General features: G+C 36.7%; 2 long non-coding RNA genes and 1 pseudogene across 6 annotated transcripts in view; 2 read left to right on the forward strand and 1 right to left on the reverse strand.

Annotated features, from left to right (window-relative positions):
* The window catches only part of LOC144369365 (uncharacterized), a 155,088-nt gene that overhangs the window by 24,656 nt on the left and 108,660 nt on the right, over positions 1–21,772 (reverse strand). The gene's annotated exons all lie outside the window — the stretch shown is intronic.
* Positions 1–21,772, forward strand: part of LOC144369364 (uncharacterized) — an 85,743-nt gene that overhangs the window by 24,625 nt on the left and 39,346 nt on the right. The gene's annotated exons all lie outside the window — the stretch shown is intronic.
* On the forward strand, positions 11,341–11,711 carry LOC101975958 (cytochrome c oxidase subunit 6C-like; annotated as a pseudogene).

Genomic DNA, 21,772 nt, shown 5'->3' on the forward strand with positions numbered 1-21,772 from the left:
CTTTGAGAAAAAGTTATTTTCCCTCCTAAAATTTAAGTAATCCAGAAGTCAGATGAGGGGAGGAGGTACAGATTACATAATGTACAGATTATGAACTATAAACTTGGGGAGTAGGGGAATATGGATTTATATTTGAATTAGTTTTGTATTACCATGTAACAAATTTAGAGGCTTAAAACAATATCCACTTGTTATTTCTGCTTAGGATCTCACAAAGCCAAATCAAAGTGGGTATAGGGCTGTGTCCTCATCTGTAGGCTTGACTGGGAAAGTCTCTACTCCCAAATTCATTCAGTTTGTTAGAAAAATGCATTGCCTGTGTTTGTGGGGGTGAGGGTCCTGGTTTCCTTCTGGTCATGGCTAGGGGCTGCCTTAGCACCCTGGGGCCATCTGTAATTCTAGAGGTCACCTACAATCTGTTGCCACATGAGCTTTTCTAACTTGGCTGCTTACTTGATCAGAATAACAAGGAGAGTCTCTAGAGTGAGTCTTCTAGTGAAACAGAGCCATGTAATCATGGGAGGGACACTCATCACCTTTGCAACACTTTATTACTTATAAGCAAGTTACAGGTCCTGCCTACACACAAAGAGACACAGAGATCCAAGTTGTGAACACCAGAAGGCAAAGAGCATGGAGGACCACCTTAGAGTCTTGTTTGTCACAATATCTTCACAGTCTTTTCTGTCCTTGGGATCTGCTCCATGAGTGCAGTCTCAAGCCTGATCTTGAAGTGAAACTGAGTTTCACAAACAAACAAAAAAAAATCCAACCAAAGTGTTTGTGAGATAGTACTTTACAGAAGAAGTGGGGGAACTACCTTTTTCCTTGCTTTTCTCACCTCTACCACATTTCCCTATGGTTGTCTAGGAAATCCCTTCTCCCCTCCGAAAAGCACAACAGTTTAACTTTTCTAGCTTTCTACTCACAAACATGTATGACTAAATCTCTTCAGGGGCTAAAAAGAACAAATTTAGTTCATTCACTTAGAAAGCAGTTGGGATTAAAATAGTAAAGCTTCTCCTCCCATGGCGCCCCCCCCACCCTTACATCCAAATCTGATCCTGTTTCTCCTCTGGTAAAGAAAAAAAAAAAAACACCACCATCAACACTGTAATGTTTTCTATTGCTCCATAATAGGTAGAAGAAATATGGAATAAATTCAAACTGTGAAATACAACATGTCAGAATCCCTGTCCCCCTCTTACCTGATTTCTGGCTATTTCTTACTTTGTACTCTAGAACCCAAGTTTTAGGAAATTGTTTAAGAAGCTGTTTTATGATTCGGAAATTGGATTCCTACTCTTCTCTCTCCCAACAGTCTTCTTCTATCTTTCTGTCACTCCCCTCCTTAGATATATATTACAATGCTGTTTCCCCTGTGAAGGTTTCTTGTCTCTTTTGTAGCCTCACCGCACCTGTATGGGCTGACATTAATATTTGTAACACTTATGTACATTTGTTTCAGGCTTGTATCTTTTTTAAATTTGTTCTAATTAGTCATACATGACAATAGAATGCATTTTGACCTATCATATATAAATGGAGTATAACTTCTTATTCTTCTGGTTGTACCTGATGTACACCAGTTATGTAATCATATATACACATAGGGTAATAATATCTGATTCATTCCACTGCCCTTCCCACTTCCATACCCACCTCCCTTCACTCCCCTCTGTCTAATCCAAAGTCTATTCTTCCCTAAGCCCTCCCTTATTATGAATTAGCATCCACATATCAGAGAAAACATTTGGCTTTTAGTTCTTTAGGACTGGCTTATTTCACTTAGCATGATATTCTCCATCTCCATCCATTTACTGGCAAATGCTATAATTCCATTCTTTTTTAAAGGATGAGTTATATCCCATTGTGTATATATTACATTTTCTTTACCCATTCTTTGCCCATTGAAGGGCACCTAGGTTGGTTCCATAGTTTAGCTATTGTGAATTGAGCTGCTATACACATGGGTGTGGCCATGTCACTGTAGTATGCTGATTTTAAGACCTTTTGTGTATAGGCGGAGGAGTAGGATAAGTGGGTCAAATGGTGGATCTATTCCAAGTTTTCTGAGGAATCTCCATACTGCTTTCCAGATTAGTTGCACCAATTTACAGCCCCACCAGCAATGTATGAGTGTACCTTTCCCCCTACATCCTTGCCAACATTTATTGTTGCTTGTATTCTTGATAATTGTCATTGCCACTGGAGTGAGATGGAATCTCAGTGTAGTTTTGATTTGCATTTCTCTAATTGCTACAGATGTTAAACATTTTTCTGTATATTTGTTGATCAACTGTATTTCTTCTTCTGTGAAGTATCTGTTCAGTTTCTTAGCCCATTTGTTAATTGGGCTATTTATTTATTTATTTGGTGTTAAGTGTTTTGAGTTCTTATATATATCCTGAAGATTAATGCTCTCCCTGATGTGCATGTGGTAAAGATTTTCTCCCATTCTGTAGGCTTTTTCTTCACGTTGTTGATTGTTTCCTTTGCTGTGAAGAAACTTTTTAGTTTTATTCCATCCCATTTATTCTTCTTGATTTTACTTCTTCTGCTTTTTGGGTCTGATTAAAGAAGTCATTTCCTAAGCTGGCATGGTGGAGATTTGGGCCTATTTTTTCTTCTATTAAGCAGACGGTCTATATTCTAGTGCCTAAGTCCTAGATCCACTCTGAATTGAGTTTCATGCAGGATGAGAAAGAGGGGTTTGATTTTATTTTGCTACATATGGATTTCCAGTTTTCTCAGCATGATTTGTTGAAGAGGCTATCTTTTCTATAATGTATGTTTTTGACCACAGGCCTGTATCTTTTTATGAAACTGAAAACCTCTTGAAGGGGTTATCCTATCTTAGTGAGACATATGGGTCAACAAAGAAGGACAGAGGTGATGGCCAAAGCACATAGATTAATTAACATAAGATAGTGTTTGACGTTAAGGGAGCGGAGAGATCATCCAGAATAGAAGAGAGAGATCAAAGCAGCATAGAAACCTAATTAGGATGCTCAGTGAAGTACAAAACTAACTTTATATTTGCAGTTTCTCAGGTCTTTAGGTGTTTATACATGGCTTATTTTTTTAAATTACCTTTTGTCTTGACAAAATAGATTAGTGAAATGTTGCAGAGTAGTTTGGATTCTCACTACAGTGTAAATAGGAAATACTATGGATGAAAAATTTTATTTAAGAAAAAATATTTCTCATGAAGAAATTAAAGGAAACAGATTAAATACTCTATATTTTGCCATGTGAGCAACTGGAAAATTTTTTTAGTATGATGTTAGTGTAATTTTAGTAAACTCCTGTCTAAAATAACACTTCTAATACAGATCATAACACATAGCTCAGAGCCTCATAACCACAAGTATTTTATTGACATGATGAGCTTTGAGTGAATTAAAAGTCTTAATGTTCCAAAATGAAAGTTCAGTTTCCTTGGATTTTATACAGTCACTGCTTGAAATAATTCAACAAGAACACTGAGTACCTATCATATGGATCTGTTATTTCCTTTGTTGGTTTGATTATTTTCTGACAGATGGCTTCCATAAGATATTTGTGAACTTCATTAATTTAGTATAATGTTGTTTCCTAAGATTTAATTTTTGGCTTTAAAAGTACTATAATTTAGAACTGAATTACAAGAAAACTCATCTTCTTTGTTTTAATCCTGAATTTCTTTCCAATAAAGCAATTCTGTTTCCAGTATTCCTTCCTGCAGAACTTTTGTTGTTAAAACTATTCACAATTTGAGATGAGACAAATTATTGTGATAAGACTTGGAGAAAGAAAACCATTCTTACAGTGGTTTTAAACTTTTTTTTTTTTACTGATATGTTTGTAAGAGATTAGAAGTCTTTTATATATTATTGAGAATAGGGTTCTGTATTAGTAATTTATGGTACATTTCTGTTAAACTACTTTCAAATTATTTTGAAATGAAATGAAGGATTTTATTCACTAGAATAGCTATGGCATTGCCTCTTCTAAATGCTGGGAGGTAGTGTGCTTCTTCCTACTCTTTGTGTTTCCATGTGGAGGGACTTTTCCAGAAAAGGAGTCCTCTGGTCTCTTACTCTCTCTGGTTGGTGACTGTCAGCCATTAATACACAGATCATACTTAGGTAGAACTAGTCTGTTAACATGATATAAGTATGATATATATATATATACACACACATATACACATATATATATTTATATATATATAAGTATGATATATGATATATATATTATACCTATATAAGCCAAGCTGAGTCCGTTTCAAGTTCTCTTCTAGAATCTAGTTTAAGGGCTGGGATAGGTGTGAGGAAGGGCAGAGAATGTCAGGACACATTGACAAGTGTGTTTGGCCCTCAGCCCTAACCCTCATTCCACAAATAGCTTTATCAATAATAAAAGTGATATTTTGACCTCTAACTATCTGACTGCAATTGGGGTCACTGAGATCCCTTCTAGTTCTGAAATGTAGTGGACTTAAATGGGATTAGATGGATGAACTCACTGAAGACTGATGTCTCCAACAGAAGGTAATATGCTTGTCAAAATTTCTCTAGGGCTGGGCTGTAGCTCAGGGGCAGAGCACTTGCCTAGCATGCTGAAGACTGGGTTCGATCCTGAGCACCACATAAAGATAAACAAATAAAATAAAGGAATTCTGTCTGTCTACAACTACAAACAATACATAAATAAATAAAAGTACCTCTACTTCTTGATTTAAATTATGGCCTCTGACACTTTTCTTTCTGTAAGGGAGAATAAAACTGAATAAACTTGGCATTACTTGTGTGGATAAAAGCAAAATTTTTTATCTCCAGCCAAACACATCATGGCATAGACACTGTAAATGGCAAGGCTGGACCATCAGGAGACAGGCCTGAGGAAGAGAGGCTTGAAGGAAGAGAGCTATACTGCCATGAGTTTTAAGAATTCTCCTAGATTATTCTCCAGATGCTCAATGTTATTTTGCAAAGGTGGAATCTAGCCACATTGCAACTTGAAGAAAAAGTGCACCTTCTTGGAGTTAGGATATGAGCAACTAGCTTGTTCTGCAGGACATTTCTATGCTCCAAAAGCCTGGAATAGGAACTAAGAAAACTACTTCTCTTTAATTTGCTTGGAAAAGTATGCTACCAGTCCTTCTCTGGGTATGAAGATGAGAATTAACAGATAAAACTTCATAGTTGGTCACAATTGCATTACCAAGTCAAATATCACCTAGGAGAAACCTGTTCTGAAGGAAAACTCAAAGGAAGCTAGTTCAACTCAATGTCAGTTTTTCTTGCTCTGTTAACTTGTAGTTTTCTGGTGATAGAAGAGATTTGGTAAGAGAAAATTGAAAGAACTACATGAAATTAAATATAAAAGCATGGTGTGCGATTGTCATTAATGTCAAGTACATATCTGAAATTAAACACTGAAACCATGTGTACTTGTGTTCATTTCTTTTTTCTTTTTCTTTTCTTTTTTTCTTTCTTTCTTTCTTTTTTTTTTTTTTTTTTTTTTTTTGGTACCAGTGATTGAACTCAGGGCACTCGACCACTGAGTCACATCCCTAGCCCTATTTTGTATTTTATTAGAGACAGGTTTTCACTGAGTTGCTTACCACCTTGGTAAATTGCTGAGGCTGGCTTTGAACTTGCGATCCTCCTGCCCCTGCCTCTGGAGCCACTGGGATTACAGGCGTGTGCCACCGTGCCCGGCCTGTACTTGTGTTCAATAATTTAAATTCCCAAAGTATGTCTGAAAATGCCTTGATGTAATTGAATATTGAGTTTCATATATAGTGAGTGAAATTAAGTAGAGCTCAGGCCCAAGCTCAACCTCTTCAGTGGGCAAGTTACTAGGAAATAATCTTTTTTCTCTTTTCATATTGGTTTTGTACAAATAATGAAACATACTAAATAATCGTAATATCTTAATAACAATTTCTATAGTATGAGCTTTAAGAATTACAAAAGAAAAAAAATTTTAAAAATAAAGAGGTAGGGGGTTCCAGCAGATGGCAAGTGCTGATTAATTATGTAACTCAGTACTTAAAGTTCCTTAGGCAGAAAGCCAAATTTTTCAACATTTTTATGTGCTAGTTCTATATTATTCAATAATATAAAAAATAATGCTTTTCTGGTTTACATGGTACAAATTCTGTGAAAAAAAAATACCATACAATTTTTAGCATGTATTCCATATATTTATTGATTGAAAATAAAATAATACTTTCAAAACTTATTCACTGTACCTAGACCAGAAAATATATACGAAAAATTTTCCTATATTGTCGTTGGCCTACACAGGTTTAAAAAAAATTAAACAAATGTATGTGGAGCCAGGTATGGTGGCACATGCTTGTAATCCCAGTGACTGTGGCTGAGGCAGGAGGATTGCAAATTTGAAGCCAGCCTTAGCAACTTAGGGAGGCCCACAACTACTTAGCAAAACCTATCTCAAAAAAGAAAACAAAACAAACAAACAAAAAAGAGGGGCTGGGGATGTGGCTCAAGCAATAATGCGCTCGCCTGGCATGAACAGGGCACTGGGTTCCATCCTCAGCACCACATAAAAATAAAATAAAGATGTTGTGTCCACCAAAAACTAAAAAATAAACATTAAAAAATTCTCTCTCTCTCTCTCTCTCCCCCCTCTCTTAAAAAAAAACAAAAAAGAGGGGCAGGGCTGGGGATGTGGCTTAGTTGTTAAGTGATAAAGCACCCTTGGTACCAGGATAAAAAAATAAAAAATGTATGTGGAGAGGAGACACATTGCTTCAATCTAAAAGTGATCAGCAAGAGTTCTGCAAAATTATAATTCTTCTATTGTTTTTAGCACAATCTTAAGAAATTATTGGAAGTGACTTGGGGCATTGCTTTGAGCATGGAACATTCTACCTAAACCCCTCTTACCTGAAGCACTAGGTTTTACACCTGTACCTTTTCAAATGGTAATAAGAAAAATCTCGGGATTTTCACTTGAGTTAACCTCCCAGTTTCTCCAGATTTATATCAGCAATGGGCAGTAATCTTTCCAACCTACTTTTGAACTTCTGATTGTCTTGTTTGCTTGATTATTTACTTATATACAGGAAAATATACATGGTTTTCATTACCATGTTTGATGCTGTAGAAAGATAAATATAATGAACAAAATATGGGCTCTGCCTTTAAAGAATTTATGATCTTTTTTTCTTGCATGATACCCTAACAGGAGAGAGAGGTCTCAAGAAAGGCTATTTCCATAAGTCAAGATCCAGAAATTCAGCTGCTTTGAGCTTTGTAACCGCTATACAAAGTAACATTCTGTCATCCAAATAAAGGGAACCCAAGAGTTTGTCAAATGGCTCTGAAATATTTACCATACCTCAATTAGAGTTTTCTTAGGAGCAAGTTATATATTGCATTCTGTTGTGAATACCATTTGGATACCTTCTAAAAGCCTAAAATGCCTTCTTTGGGAGCAGTGATCCCATAAAGAGTCATTAGACTTTGAGATATCAAGGACTAATAAAATACATGTAATTTTTTATTAAGAGCTAATATTTTTCTTTTCTTTTATTCCTCTTTTTAAGTCAAGGAAGAACATAAAAACAAACAAACAAACAAAAAACCCAAACTAGAACAATTTTTGTCCTCATTATACCATAAAAAGAAGAAAATTTTAATGAATTTATCTCTTCCAAAATGAAAGAAAGATATGTCAGAGCCGAGGGCAGTCCTTTAAACTGAATGAAGTTAGCTCACCACATTGCCCTTATATTTTTCATTTTTCCCAAGCCAATGAAACTGCTATAGTTTGCATCTGGAATGACCCCCAAAGGCCCATGTGTTAAAGGGTTTGTTCCCCAAGCTTGGCTCTATTAAGAGAGGAGAAACTTTAAGAAGTGGAGCCTACTGGAGATCTTTCAGTCCTTGGGGTTATGCCCTTAAAGGGGATTATGGCACCCCATCCATTCTCTCTCTTTTTCACTTCCTGCCGTGAGATGTGCCGTTTTGCTCTGCCATACTCTCCTACCATGTAATGCTGCCTGGACTTAAAAGCAGCAATACCTGATGATCATGAACGGAACTTCTAAACCTCAAAGTAAACATTATCCTTTTTACAAACGATTACCTCAGGTATTTGTTATAGTAACAGAAAGCAGGCTAACACAGAGACCTTATTTACCAACACTCTTGGACCCATGAGAGTGCAAGCTTGGGATCAGCAAGCTTCTGGCCCAGTGGCCAAATTTGGACGTTAGCCTGTACTTTAATTGAAGTTCAATCTAATAATTAAAAAAATATATTTGTAAAGGGTTACAAATAAAAAAGAAATAGAAAAAGAATATGAGACAAAGGCTCATATTGTGAGTGGACCATGAGCTCTGAAATATGTACTATAGAGCCTTTTACAGAAAAATGTGCCTCTTGCTAAGCCCTCTTGCCTAATCAAGGACTCTGATGCAAATGATTGAGGTTAGTATTGAATCGCTGTCATCACTAAGGGTAACATTCAGGAAAGACTGGAGTCAAAGATACTTTGGTACATTTCCTTAAATTTCCACTGACTGAGACCTTGGGCAACTACTGAATCCCAGTCCTCTCACTGGTAACTTGATAATTGTTGAGGTCATTTACAAACCTAAAACTCTGTTTCTAAGATTCAACTAATCTTCTGTGGTTTAGCCTCCTTAATATTCAGTTGTTCCTCTTAAATTCAATAACTAGCAAGATACTTGTGAGCTTTCTTACTTATTCCTTATAGGCTACATTTCTTGGACATCTGTGTTCACTTTGACTAAAATGAATTTTTTTCTTGATTAATTTTCCTGACTAAAGATCTCTTTTGGAATGCAAGAGACAAATGGTGTTTTCAAATATTTATCTTTTTACAAAGAAGCTCAATTTTTATTATAATTATTAATGTATATTAATTGTACAAATTATGGGTTTTACTGTGACATTTCCATACATGCACATACCGTGATTTGCTCATGTTCCCCCCACTTTTGCCCCCTTACTCTGCCTCTCTTCCTCCTTCCCACTCCCCTTTCCCTTTCCTAATAGTACCAAAAAAGCTTAATTTTAATTTTCAACATGAAAGGATCAAAAATGTCTTATTCATCCAAGGTTAGACATGTTATTTACCATGAATTCAGTTTCTAAAAAACCTCATATGTTAAAGAATCATCCTAAGGCTTCCTATAAGTAGGTAACAGGTAAATTATCAAGGAAAACTTAGAAGAATTCAGGATAGACTTTACATTAAACTTAAAACATTTTTTTTAAAGAGAGAGTTAAAGAGGAGAGAGAGAGAGAATTTTTAATATTTATTTTTTAGTTCTCGGCGGACACAACATCTTTGTTTGTATGTGGTGCTGAGGATCGAACCCGGGCCGCACGCATGCCAGGCGAGCGCGCTACCGCTTGAGCCACATCCCCAGCCCTAAACTTAAACATTTTTAATATGTATGACCACTTATTAGTTTGAGAACAGTTGCACTGTTTTTTGAAAAAGCAGCTGAGGTCAATTGGACTGCAAGAATTTTAGAGCTCACCATAATTTGCATCAAGGAAGTTGGTAGAAAGAGGAGCCTAGCAGTGAAGTCACCATGGTAAAGGGAGTCTGGTGCTTCCCAGGCAAAGTAAATGTGGATCTAATTCCTGTCTGAAAGCAGGAAGGAGAACTAGAACAATACCCAATGATGACTATAGGAAGTTCCCTCCTTTTCTTCAAAACCCTGCCTGAGAAATACCTTTCTGCACAGAAAACCTTTCAAAACTACCACTTCCTCATACTTAGATTTTCTTTTCCTCAAACTTACTTTGTAGGTATAGTTCTATATTTTTTAAATGGGTTGGTATTCTGTTAGATAATGTTAAGTGAGAACAAGAACACATTTTAAATATATATATGTATATATATATATATTTACTATACATCTTCCTTTATAATCTCCACATTTTAGAAATATTTTTTTAAAGATAGAGAGAATTTTTTTAATATTTATTTTTCAGTTTTCGGTGGACACAACGTCTTTATTTTATTTTTATGTGGTGCTGAGGATCGAACCCAGCGCCCTGGGCATGCCAGGTGAGCACGTTACCGCTTGAGCCACATCCCCAGCCCCACATTTTAGAAATATTATTGATAATTTTGAGTAACTTTTGTGTGTGTGTGCAAGAGTCATTATTTTACTTCTTTGAATTTTTTTTTATACTGGGGATTAAACCCCAGAGCACTTTAGCCCTGAGCTACATCCCAGTCCTTTTTATTTTATTTATTTTTTTTCCACATTTTTTATATTTTAAATTTTTTCATATTTTATTGCTGTTTGTTTCATAATAGCTGCCATTATGACAGGAATGAAATGAAATCTTAGAGTAGTTTTTATTTTTGAGCAACTTTAAAAAATGATTTATTATAAATTATTTGGATAATATTTCACTAAACCCAATTAGAAAAGCCAATCTGAATTGTCAAATATTTTAAGAGTAATAAAATCTTATTCCTCTCATGAACATAATATTTATTTATGGGGTTCATTTATAGAAATCTGCTTCAATGCATTCACAACAATGGTCTGCAATTGGCATATGGCTTATTGAATAATATATAGTTTCTTTTAAAGGTTTTGATAATAATTTTTTCTATTCATTAGTTTAAATTAATAACTACACAGTAGACTATATGCCTCTGAGATCTTTGAGAGCAGAGTGTAAATATTTTATTTGTCTCTTTAACCTAGCATTTAATAAATTCTGGTATATAGTAGTCCCTCAATAAATGCTTATCAAATTAAGTTGGATAATTAAGTGAACAAGAGGCATTTTAACATTGGATATGCTATTTGCTAAATTTGAGAAAGAAAAACTTTGTTCTTGTTTTGAGAAGCGGTGTTACAAATATGTATTAGTTTGCTAGGGCTGTCATGATATAGTACCACAAATTGGCTTAAACAACAGATGTCTGAGGCCAGATGTCTGAGATGAAGATGCTAGACTTCTTCTAAAGGCTGGAGGGAAGGATCTGTTCCATGCCACTCTCCTAGGCTTGAGATGGCTGCCTTCTCTATGTTTCTTCACAATGTTTTCCCTCTACGTTTCCTCTTCTTATACATACACAGTCATATGAGGGCCTACAATAATGGCCCTGTTTGTGTTTTTTTTAGTTGTCAATGAACTTTATTTTATTTATATGTGGTGCTGAGGATTGAACCCAGTGCCTCACTCTTGCTAGGCAAGCACTCTACCACTGAGCCACAATCCCAACGTGGGCCTCATTTAACTTTATTAGAGTTAATAAAGACCCCATTTTCTCCATCTACTGGGAAGGACATTGGTGTGGAGGTCAGTAACTGCCATGGTTTCCAGCGCCTTGGTGAAATCTCAGATGTGGGGTCTTCTGGCCAAGCGTCTGCAGTTTCATATTGTTGGAGTATTCACGGTTGCCCTGGGGGTTGCAGCTCTCTATAAGTTTGATGTGGCTGAACCAAGTAAGAAGGCATATGCGATTTCTACCAAAATTATGATTCCATGAAAGATTTTTTAATCTTTATTTTTTAGTTTTAGGTGGACACAATATCTTTATTTTACTTTTATGTGGTGCTGAGGATCGAACCCAGTGCCTCGTGCATGCTAGGCGAGTGCTCTACCACTGAGTCACAACCCCAGCCCCCATGAAAGATTTTTGAGGAGATGAGGAGGGGTGGAATCTTTCAGAGTGCAAAGTGATTTTAGAATATAAAAAATTTCTTTGGATTGAGGTCCTTAGAAGTTTGTACTGACTTGTACTCCTGAACTATAAAACATGAATATATGAGCTAAGGAATAGTTTTTCTTGGTAAATAAGCAATTAACAAATAGTGTAAAACAAAGAAACAAAAGACCTTATAACTAAATAAGGCCACATTCTGAGATATTGGGATTTTAGGATTTCACCATATGAATTTTGTTGACAAGAAAGGATACAACTGAACCTATAACAGATACTAAAAAACTAGAGTCCGAATTACTATTCTTGCGGTATAACTGAATAAATGCATTCATGCTCTAAAAAATTACACTTGAATCCAGCATCCAAGTTAGTGTTCAGGCTTCAGCTTCAATGAGCTGCCTCTAGGGAATTTTATATTGAAAAAATTAATCAGGTTAAAACAGCACTCAAAGGATGAGACAGATAGATCCATGAGAATGCTTTGAACTGCAAAAAAAGATACCCTCAATTTAGATAGAGTTAAGTAATAGGATATTTATGATTTCACCTGACCAGAAACCCTGAGGTAGAGAAGCTTTAAGACTATTTAATTCAACATATAAAGGACCCTTTTTTCCCCATTGTTTCCCTCTCCTTAATAAAAACTCTCCTTAAGATCATGTAATAGCTGTAGCAAATGCATGCTTCATAACTCGACAGGATAAATTTCAGCATACAGCAAGAAGTGTGGCTTTCTTCTATTTTTTTTTAAGTAGGGAAACATTTATCAGAAGGCTTTCAACAGGCTTTTCCTCCTGACTCAATGCTGAGCAGACCCATGTCTACAACAGCTACCAGCAGAGGCAATGGGAGAAACTTGTTGGGTTAGATGAATCAAGATTTACTTTTTGGAAGCAATCAGTGCCTCCTGATGCACATGGACACAAAGAGAGAGGTGAGTATCTGAACAAAAGTAGGGTTCTTTCAACAATAAAGATGAAGAGGAAATGGAAGCGGAGTAGACAGCCGATAGTATCATGTATGGTTAGTCTAGCTTCATACCTCCCACACATAGAATCTAAAAAATGTCTACATGAGAACATGAGACACATTCAATTCTTCCCCACAGAGAAGTAATCCAAAGTCTCAGCCTGCAACTACATCCAGCTCTAAGATCTCTCTGCCAGGTTTGGCCTTGGCTTCTTGTGAACTAGGGTCCCATGACTTAACAACAAGTTTTCCATATAAAACACATTTAAAATACGATAGCGGGAAAAGATAACAACAATTAAAACTATCATTTGAGAAGGTGAAAATGGAAAGTGATACTGGATGGACATTGATCTGTATGTATTTCATATCATGTCCTATTAGAAAGAAGAGAGATTTGGTCACCTCTGATTCTGTTTTCTAGAATCTATTTCTCTCTGAAACCCTTAGTTCAGTCCTCTGGGAACACCTTCCTTGTTCATTGCCTTCTTTGGCCACATTTGAGACAGTGGTGGAAATTTTAACCCTTCCTGTTAGTATGAGTTTGGGGACCTATAAGAGTCCCTTAGAGACTGAATTGTCAAAGGATGGGTCATTGTTGTGGCTTGTTCAACAGGCTTAGAATTTATTTGTTAGACAATTCTCTTTAAAACTTAATGAATTCCAATTTCTTTTCTTTTAGGCAATTCCATAAACCAGGAAGTACTGCTAGGGAACCAGCCTTCAGGTCTGGCAACCCCAGTGTTCTAGCCACAGACACCTCTCTGAGATTTATCTATTTCCCCTGGTCCAGGTTTTGATGACCTCTGCCTCAGTACATTGAAAACAATGAATTCAAGTGGAGATTTGTATTCCTATCTTGAACAAAAACAAAACAAAACTAGTTACCTTTGCCCAGTGTAGATTTTTAAAAGCAGATATTTAGGATTAATTTTGGCAAGTAAGTTTATCTTCTACAACTGGCACCCGTGTCCTTCACCGTTTTTAGCCTAAGCTTTTCTATTTTTGGTTATTAGTGAAACAGGCAGTCCCCACACACCAACATTCTTGTTCTAACTACCATTTTCCCTAACACTCAAATCTCAGAAGGTTTTGTCTCAGGTACTAAGTGATAGTTCAGTGAAATATTTTCCAACCACTATTTCTTCAGCCTGAAAGAATGGCACCCTCCTCACTGTCCTCTCTGATTTACCACTAACATTCATCCAATTCCACAATTTGGGGAGTGTTATTTGAAGCATTTCACATTCTGGTAGTAAATTCTCTAACAGGTTGTTTTCAAAAACAATAGCAGAATGCCCCAACTCAAATTTCAAACAATGAGAATATTTGCTAGTCAGATGATAAGAGGGCTGAAAGTAGAGTCCTCTCCATCAATTCAATGACATTAAGAAGCAATAACTAACATCTCTGACTTAATATTTCATCTGTATGACTGATACAACAGTCTCCTTTAATTATAATTCAGTTCCCTTAAATTATTTTACAACTGGGCTGGGGATGTGGCTCAAGCGGTAGCGCGCTCGCCTGGCATGCGTGCTGCCCGGGTTCGATCCTCAGCACCACATACCAACAAAGATGTTGTGTCCACTGAGAACTAAAAAGTAAATATTAAAAAAAAAAAATTAAAAAAAAATTATTTTACAACCACTGCTCAAAAATTAAATATCCTGCCAACATCCAAAAAATAGTAGTGTGATATTTCTATTATATACTATGTGAATGGTAGTTTATAAAATTGAGAATTTTAAGAATTTCTTAAATTGTCAATATTTATAGAGTTCAATGTACACATGAATTTACACTGGTTCTGGAAAGACTAAACATTTCACATTAAATGACTTTTATTTATAAAGTAATTTTCAGCCAGCCTGTGACTACCTGGGTTCCATGCTTAGATGTTAAGATCATAGGTGTGGGAATAGATGTGGGGATCCTGGACTTTGATGTTACTCATGTTTAAAGATGTTAAGTGATGTCTTTTAATAAATCAGAAGCCCAAACTAAAATACATTTTATTTCAAAACTATTTTCTTTTCATTACCTTAATGCTTTTAAGTCATTTTAGCATAGTATTTTCACTACAGGATTAAAATAAAAGAATATACTTCTAGAGTAGCACAAGGGCCTCTATCATGGTGATTCTGCCTTTGTTTTCAGTGTTATTTAAATTCCTGATGTCATTCATGAAAGCTCTAGAGTCTTTCTCTAAAACACAAATCTGATCATGTTGTACCTCTGCTTAAATCTATCATCACCCATTCAGAGTTGTTAGGTTTAATCCCAAACTCCTTAGCCCAGCCACAAGAGTCATCATAAAAGACACCCGTTTTCTTTCCATTTCCTTTGGTGACTCACCTCTCTGCTCCCAGTCCATATTCCAGCCCCTACTTGCAATTTCCCAATGCACCAAGCTCTTTCACACTCTTCCAGGAGCACATGTCACAGAACCCACTTCCAGCTCTTTTTTTTTTTTTTTTAGGATGTTCTTCTAGAATCATCACCAGTTTAGATGCCCACTATTTTCCAACCACTATTTCTTCAGCCTGAAAGAATGGCACCCTCCTCACTGTCCTCTGATCTACCACTAACATTCATCTAATGTAGATCTGTATCACCCAGGCTAAAAAGTGTCATTGCATTATCCACAGCATATTATGTTGAAGATATCTATTTACTGATTAGAAGACCATGTCTTTATCGCCTTTTTACTTCCAGAGCTCAATATAATACTTGGCAGCAAATAGGCACTAAATATTTGTTAGATGAATTAATTTAGTTTTTTCCTTACTTTTGCTAGTAATTATGATAGCAGTCATTTGTTAAGTAACTTTTATATGCAGACACTATAAGAGATGCTTTATATTTATCTCATGTAATTTTAACAGTTGGTCATAGGAGTAGGAATCATTCTCATTTTTATACATGAGGAACAAGCTTACAATATTATCTAAAATTAAGTGGCATAACTAGATCAACTCTGTCAGGTTCCAACTCCTTGCTTTTCTTTTTTTTTTTTTTTTGTTTGTTTGTTTATTGTCTCACCATACAACACATTATGGAGATCCTTTCTAATACTCTAGGTGAAAAAAAATGGACAAGGAGGTTCAGGCATTATCAGGTCACAGCCTTCATGATCATGATTCTTTTAAGTGTCTAAGTGTGAGAGGTTGCCAATCTCAATGTTATTGCAGGCAGATATTCAGGCACCAAGTAATGCTCCAAAATAAACAGACACCATTTCCATGGCTTAGAGTTATCATTCATCTTCAAAACAGAGCCCTAGACAGAAGCTGGAGGCATAAGAAATAGGATTGTCTTTTAGAGGCTAAAATCCAGAGATAGCCATGTATTAACTGCTCAGCCAACTAGACTGGGTCTCCATATAAGTCTCCATCCCACAAGGAATTATAATACTAACTGAGGAACTGAGGTTAATACCCAGTAATAGAAACAGCTTACATGCACAGTTAAGGGTTAACTATGATCAACCAGAGCTCATCACATACCAGGTCTATGGCTACAAGCCTAATTCTAAATTCCATTTATGATATTTTGAATCTTCTGGTGTCTTCCCTCCTTGAGCCCTAGGAACTGAAAATGGTATGAAGGGGTAAATGAGGACCCCAGTGACATCCAGAATTGGTATAGCCTATCTCCCTGATAAATCAGGCAGTGAGTCAAGAGGGAAAAAAAATGTGCTGAGCAGCTTCCTAAGTGAAAAATTTGTGTCAAACAATTGCTAAATCATGTCTTGGAAGAGAAAGTAGCTTTCTCTATCCTAACTTAATCCATTCTGAATTTGGAAAAAAGAGAGAGAGAGAGAGAGAGAGAGAATTCTTAGCTATAGTTTGTTTTAACATTATTATTTTTATTAAAGAAAAGCTGAAAGAATGTTTTAAAAATATGAATATTTCTCCCACCAAAAATATTTCTCCATATTAAAAGGCCTTCTTTTTCATAGACGTAGCACAAAAGATTCACAAATAATCTTCCTTTTGTTTCTAAATTTCAATGAATTATTCCAAAAGCCCTGTATATGTGTAGGACCTTCCTTTACTTCATCATCCGTCATCCATCAGGCTCTACCTGTTTCCAAGTCTCTGCAGCCCTCTACTTCCCTCAGCAAAGTCCCCTTGGTCCTAACCATGAGGTCAGCTCATCCTGCTGTTCAGACCTCCATCAGAAGAGATACAAGGGACTGTAGCCAATACTGTAAGATTCAGCATCAAGTTACCTTTGTTGCTGGTCCAGCTCTTAAGCACTGATAAGTTTCTGTCATAGTCTTTAAGATCCACTTGTCTACCTTCTTGTGCTTTAGGTTAGTTAATAGAGGTTCTGCCTTGCTCTCCTGTGGCTGGTACCTGATTTCATATCCTCAACAGAATCTTGGTTTGTTATTATCATTCTTTATAATCACCCCTTCCCAGGGACTGGAGCTTGTCTCTGAATACCAGCCAGGTAGCTATTATTTCATTACCTACTAATAGGCATCCCTGATACTGAGTCTCTGCCCATTTGAACTTCTAAACTGCTTTCCTCTGGGTTCCACATTTTCTCCTTTTGGGGATACCATACTCTGAGTATCAAACCCATGACATCAGCTGTTTGACTCATCTATTGTCATTTCCTTTAGATATTGTGTAGCTCTATGCTTTCCCCCAACACCCTGAGCAAGCACTGTCTATTCCCATCTCTCCCATGGAGATCTCCTGGGCTGAGAGGTGGGTCTAGTTCTAGTTGCTGGTGCCTTAGACTACATCAGGAAGCAGTTCACCCAACCATGTATCTAGACTTTGTCTTCAGTTAAGAGAATTTAGCTAGGCAAGGTGGCACATGCCTGCAATCTCAGTGGCTGGGGAGACTGAGGCAGGAGGATTGTGAGTTCAAAGCCAGCCTCAGCAAAAGTGAGGTGCTAAGCAACTCAGTGAGATCCTGTCTCTAAATAAGATAGAAAATAGGGCTGGGGATGTGGCTCAGTGGTCAAGTGCCCCTAAGTTCAATCCCCAGTTATACCCTCACACACACATACAAAAAAAAAAAAAAAATAGAGTTTCCTAGACTTCTGGCCTTGGTGCAAGTGAAGCAATCTAGAAATTTTGAGGTTAAATATTCCTTCGAGCTGGAAATAATTGTCAAATGGGAACATGAGTAGAATAACAATATCAGGTCACAATGTTCATGTTAATTCAAGTTAAAGTATTTTAACTTGGAACTCTATATGGAACACATCAGTCACTTCCAAACATTGATATCTTGGGACTTGATGTAATCCTACTCACATATGTTTCACATTATACAGTTTAAAGGGTAGGAAGAGTAACTATTTTCTTCAAATGAGAAATATAACGCAGAGGAGTACATTTCCAAACACATGAAAATTAATTTGCGTACTCTTTGGAGACAGGAAGAATTTCTTTTTATTAACTTCAGTACACATCCAGAGTGAAAACACAACTATATTTCTTGACTGTAAAACCATATATTAGTCTGTAGCCTCAATTTCTCTGTCTCTGCCGTCTTAGCTTCCCACAGGATAGATTCAGAATCTCTGTGGCAGGTTGGTACCACCAGGATTCCCAAACTGATCAAGGATAGAGGCTGGATGCACTAAAAACACTCAGCACAGGCTGACCTGAATCATTAACCTTGAGTCCACAGGAAGAGTGATTTTGCCAACAAACACCTAATTTACTAGGTTTTGAACTGAGCACAGGACAAAGGCAACTCTAGGCTTTGTATGACCTGAAGCTTGTGTAATCTGGGAGCCCTTGTTGAAAAAATTAATTACAGACCCAAACTGGGTATAATAGAGAGTAGAGAAAAGAAATTGTAACAAATTAAAGCTTCTAAAAGCTACAAATATCTCTAAATTTATAAAACCCAGAAAAATGACAGAATATTCTTATTAACTTTTCTGACATATCTCGAAAATATTTCCCTATATTTTCATCTACTTATTTCTGGATCATCTTTCCATGTGACAATAATATAAATATTTTCTATAGGGATTAGGCTTGTGACTCAGTGGCAGAGCGCTTGCCTTGCATTTGTGAGGCACTGGGTTCGATCCTCAGCACCACATTAAAATTTTTTTTTCTATACAAATAAAATAGAGGAGAGTCTCTAGCATGGCTAGAAAAGGTATACTCATACATTGCTGGTGGGACTGCAAATCGGTGCAACCACTATAGAAAGCAGTATAGTTGGAGTTGGAAAATATCATGCTAAGCGAAATAAGCCAATCCCACAAAACCAAAGGCTGATGCTAATTCACAATAAGGTACGGGTTGTGGGGAGCACTAGGGAAGAATAGCGTTACCTTAGATTAGGTAGAGGGGAGTGATGGGAGGGGAAGGAAGGGGATATGGGGATAGGAAAGATAGTAGAATGAAACAGACATGATTACTGTATGTATATATGTGATATGACCAATATGATTCTGCAACATGTACACTCAGGAAAATGAGAAATTATATCCCATTTATATATGATATATCAAAGTACCTAAATACATTCTACTGTCAGTCGTGTTAGTTAAAACAAATAAAAAATTTCAAAAAAAAAGAACAACTTAAAGAAGGAAAAATTTATTTGGTGCTCATGGTTTCTGAGGTCTCAGGCCATGGTTGGCCAATTCCATTGCTCTGAGCCTGAGATGAGGCAGAACATCATGGCAGAAGGGTATGGCAGAGGAAATTTGCTCAATTCATGGCAGCCTGTAAGCACAAAGAGAAAGAAAGAAGAGAAGGGTCCAGGGACTAGATAACCCTTCTAGGGTGTGCTCCTAGAGGCTTACTTCCTCCAACTAGTTTTTACCTCCCAGTAGTCCATTCAACTATCAATGGTTTTTTTTTTATTGGTTGTTCACAACATTACAAAGCTCTTGACATATCATATTTCATACATTAGATTGAAGTGGGTTATGAACTCCCAATTTTTACCCCAAATGCAGATTGCAGAATCACGTCGGTTACACATCCACAATTTTACATAATGCCCTATTAGTAACTATTGTATTCTGCTACCTTTCCTATCCCCTACTATCCCCCCTCCCCTTCCCTCACATCTTCTCTCTCTACCCCATCTACTGTAATTTATTTCTCTCCTTGTTTATTTTCCCATTCCCCTCACAACCTCTTATATGTAATTTTGTATAGCAATGAGGGTCTCCCTTCATTTCCATGCAGTTTCCCTTTTCTCTCCCTTTCCCTCCCATCTCATGACTCTATTTAATGTTAATCTTTTCTTCCTGCTCTTCCTCCCTGCTCTGTTCATAGTTGCTCTCATTATATCAAAGAAGACATTTGGTATTTGTTTTTTAGGGATTGGCTAGCTTCACTAAGCATAATCTGCTCTAGTGTCATCCATTTCCCTGCAAATTCCATGATTTTGACATTTTTTAGTGCTGTGTAATACTCCATGGTGTATAAATGCCACATTTTTTTTATCCATTCATCTATTGAAGGGCATCTGGGTTGGTTCCACAGTCTAGCAATTGTGAATTGTGCTGCTATGAACATCAATGTGGCAGTATCCCTGTAGTATGCTCTTTTAAGGTCTTCAGGGAATAGTCCGAGAAGGGCAATAGCTGGGTCAAATGGTGGTTCCATTCCCAGCTTTACCAGGAATCTCCATACTGCTTTCCAAATTGGCCACACCAATTTGCAGTCCCACCAGCAATGTACAAGTGTATCCTTTTCTCCACAACCTCGCCAGCACTTGTTGTTTGACTTCATAGTGGCTGCCAATCTTACTGGAGTGAGATGGTATCTTAGGGTGGTTTTGATTTGCATTTCTCTGACTGCTAGAGATGGTGAGCATTTTTTCATGTACTTGTTGATTGATTGTATATCCTCCTCTGAGAAGTGTCTGTTCAGGTCCTAACTATCAATGGTTTAATCCCACGAATGAATTAATCCATTGATGAGGTCAATGCTCTAATCATTGGCTATAGGACCCACTTCTGAACCTTGCTATATTGAGGACCAAGTTTCCAACACATGAGCTTTTGGGGACATTCCAGATCCAAACATAAGAATAATGCATTTATCATTATAAAAGATATGTAAGTCAAGTTCATTCCATGCAGAAGAGAATTTTTATTTTGTTTACCATTGAAAAGAAATTAATTCTCCACTTGTCATTCTAGTATATACATATAAAATTACCAGCTGAGATTCTGGTTCTATACATTTCAAACTTAGACTCTATTCCACTTCTTATGTAATTTTATGCTATCTTTTACAGGACATGTTCATATCATAATACAACCTCTGCCCACTTTGTCTTTGGGCCATAACACATCCTATGTCATGGATGAGTTTAATCAGAGGAAACTACAAATCCATGAACATTCTCAATAAACCCAAACTAGATGAATTTCCAACTCAATTGTCCCCGAGCTGAATATACTTGCAGTGACTCCCACCCTGTGCCATGTGGAGAAGTATTAACAGCTCAGTGTGGGGCGGGGACATTACATGGGTTATGACTGCACTTAAAATATCTTACTTTTGCAAATTTTACAAATGTATTCAACCATGCGAACACAGTGCTAGGGCTTTCCTAGGTCCATATGAGTAAAGGACACCAAAGCTTAAACTTCATTAGCTTCACAAGAAAATTATTTTCATTACCAGATATAAAACTGCAAAAACAGACACAGCCTTTGCCCCATGCCTGCCCCACCTTTTCTCTGGGGCTTGGGGATACATGAGGTAATATTTTAAAGGAATTAGGCTTTCATATTTGTGATTCATCTTTGCATCCACTGTAATATGAGAGAGTGTCCCAGTGCCAACATCTGGACTCCTGTATTGGGCTCCAGAATTACAATTCCTTTGCTTCCTACCTCGTACTCTCCCACCTTGCTCTTTTTGTTTTGTTGTTGATTTTTTTTTTTTGTGGGGCAGGGGGTCTTTGTCTTTGTTTGATTTTTGTTGTATGAGGATCTGTGTTTAGGGTCTGAATGGTCAGGATTATAAACATGCTATATAGACAGATGTGTATTCAAGTCTGGTAATGCCAGAAGCAGAAAGCAATATGATTGTAGAGTAAAATAAAGAAATGGGATTTGAAAATGTGAAAATAGCAAAGGAAGATAGAA

This window comes from Ictidomys tridecemlineatus, chromosome 12, assembly GCF_052094955.1.
Source record: "Ictidomys tridecemlineatus isolate mIctTri1 chromosome 12, mIctTri1.hap1, whole genome shotgun sequence".
NCBI lineage: Eukaryota > Metazoa > Chordata > Mammalia > Rodentia > Sciuridae > Ictidomys > Ictidomys tridecemlineatus.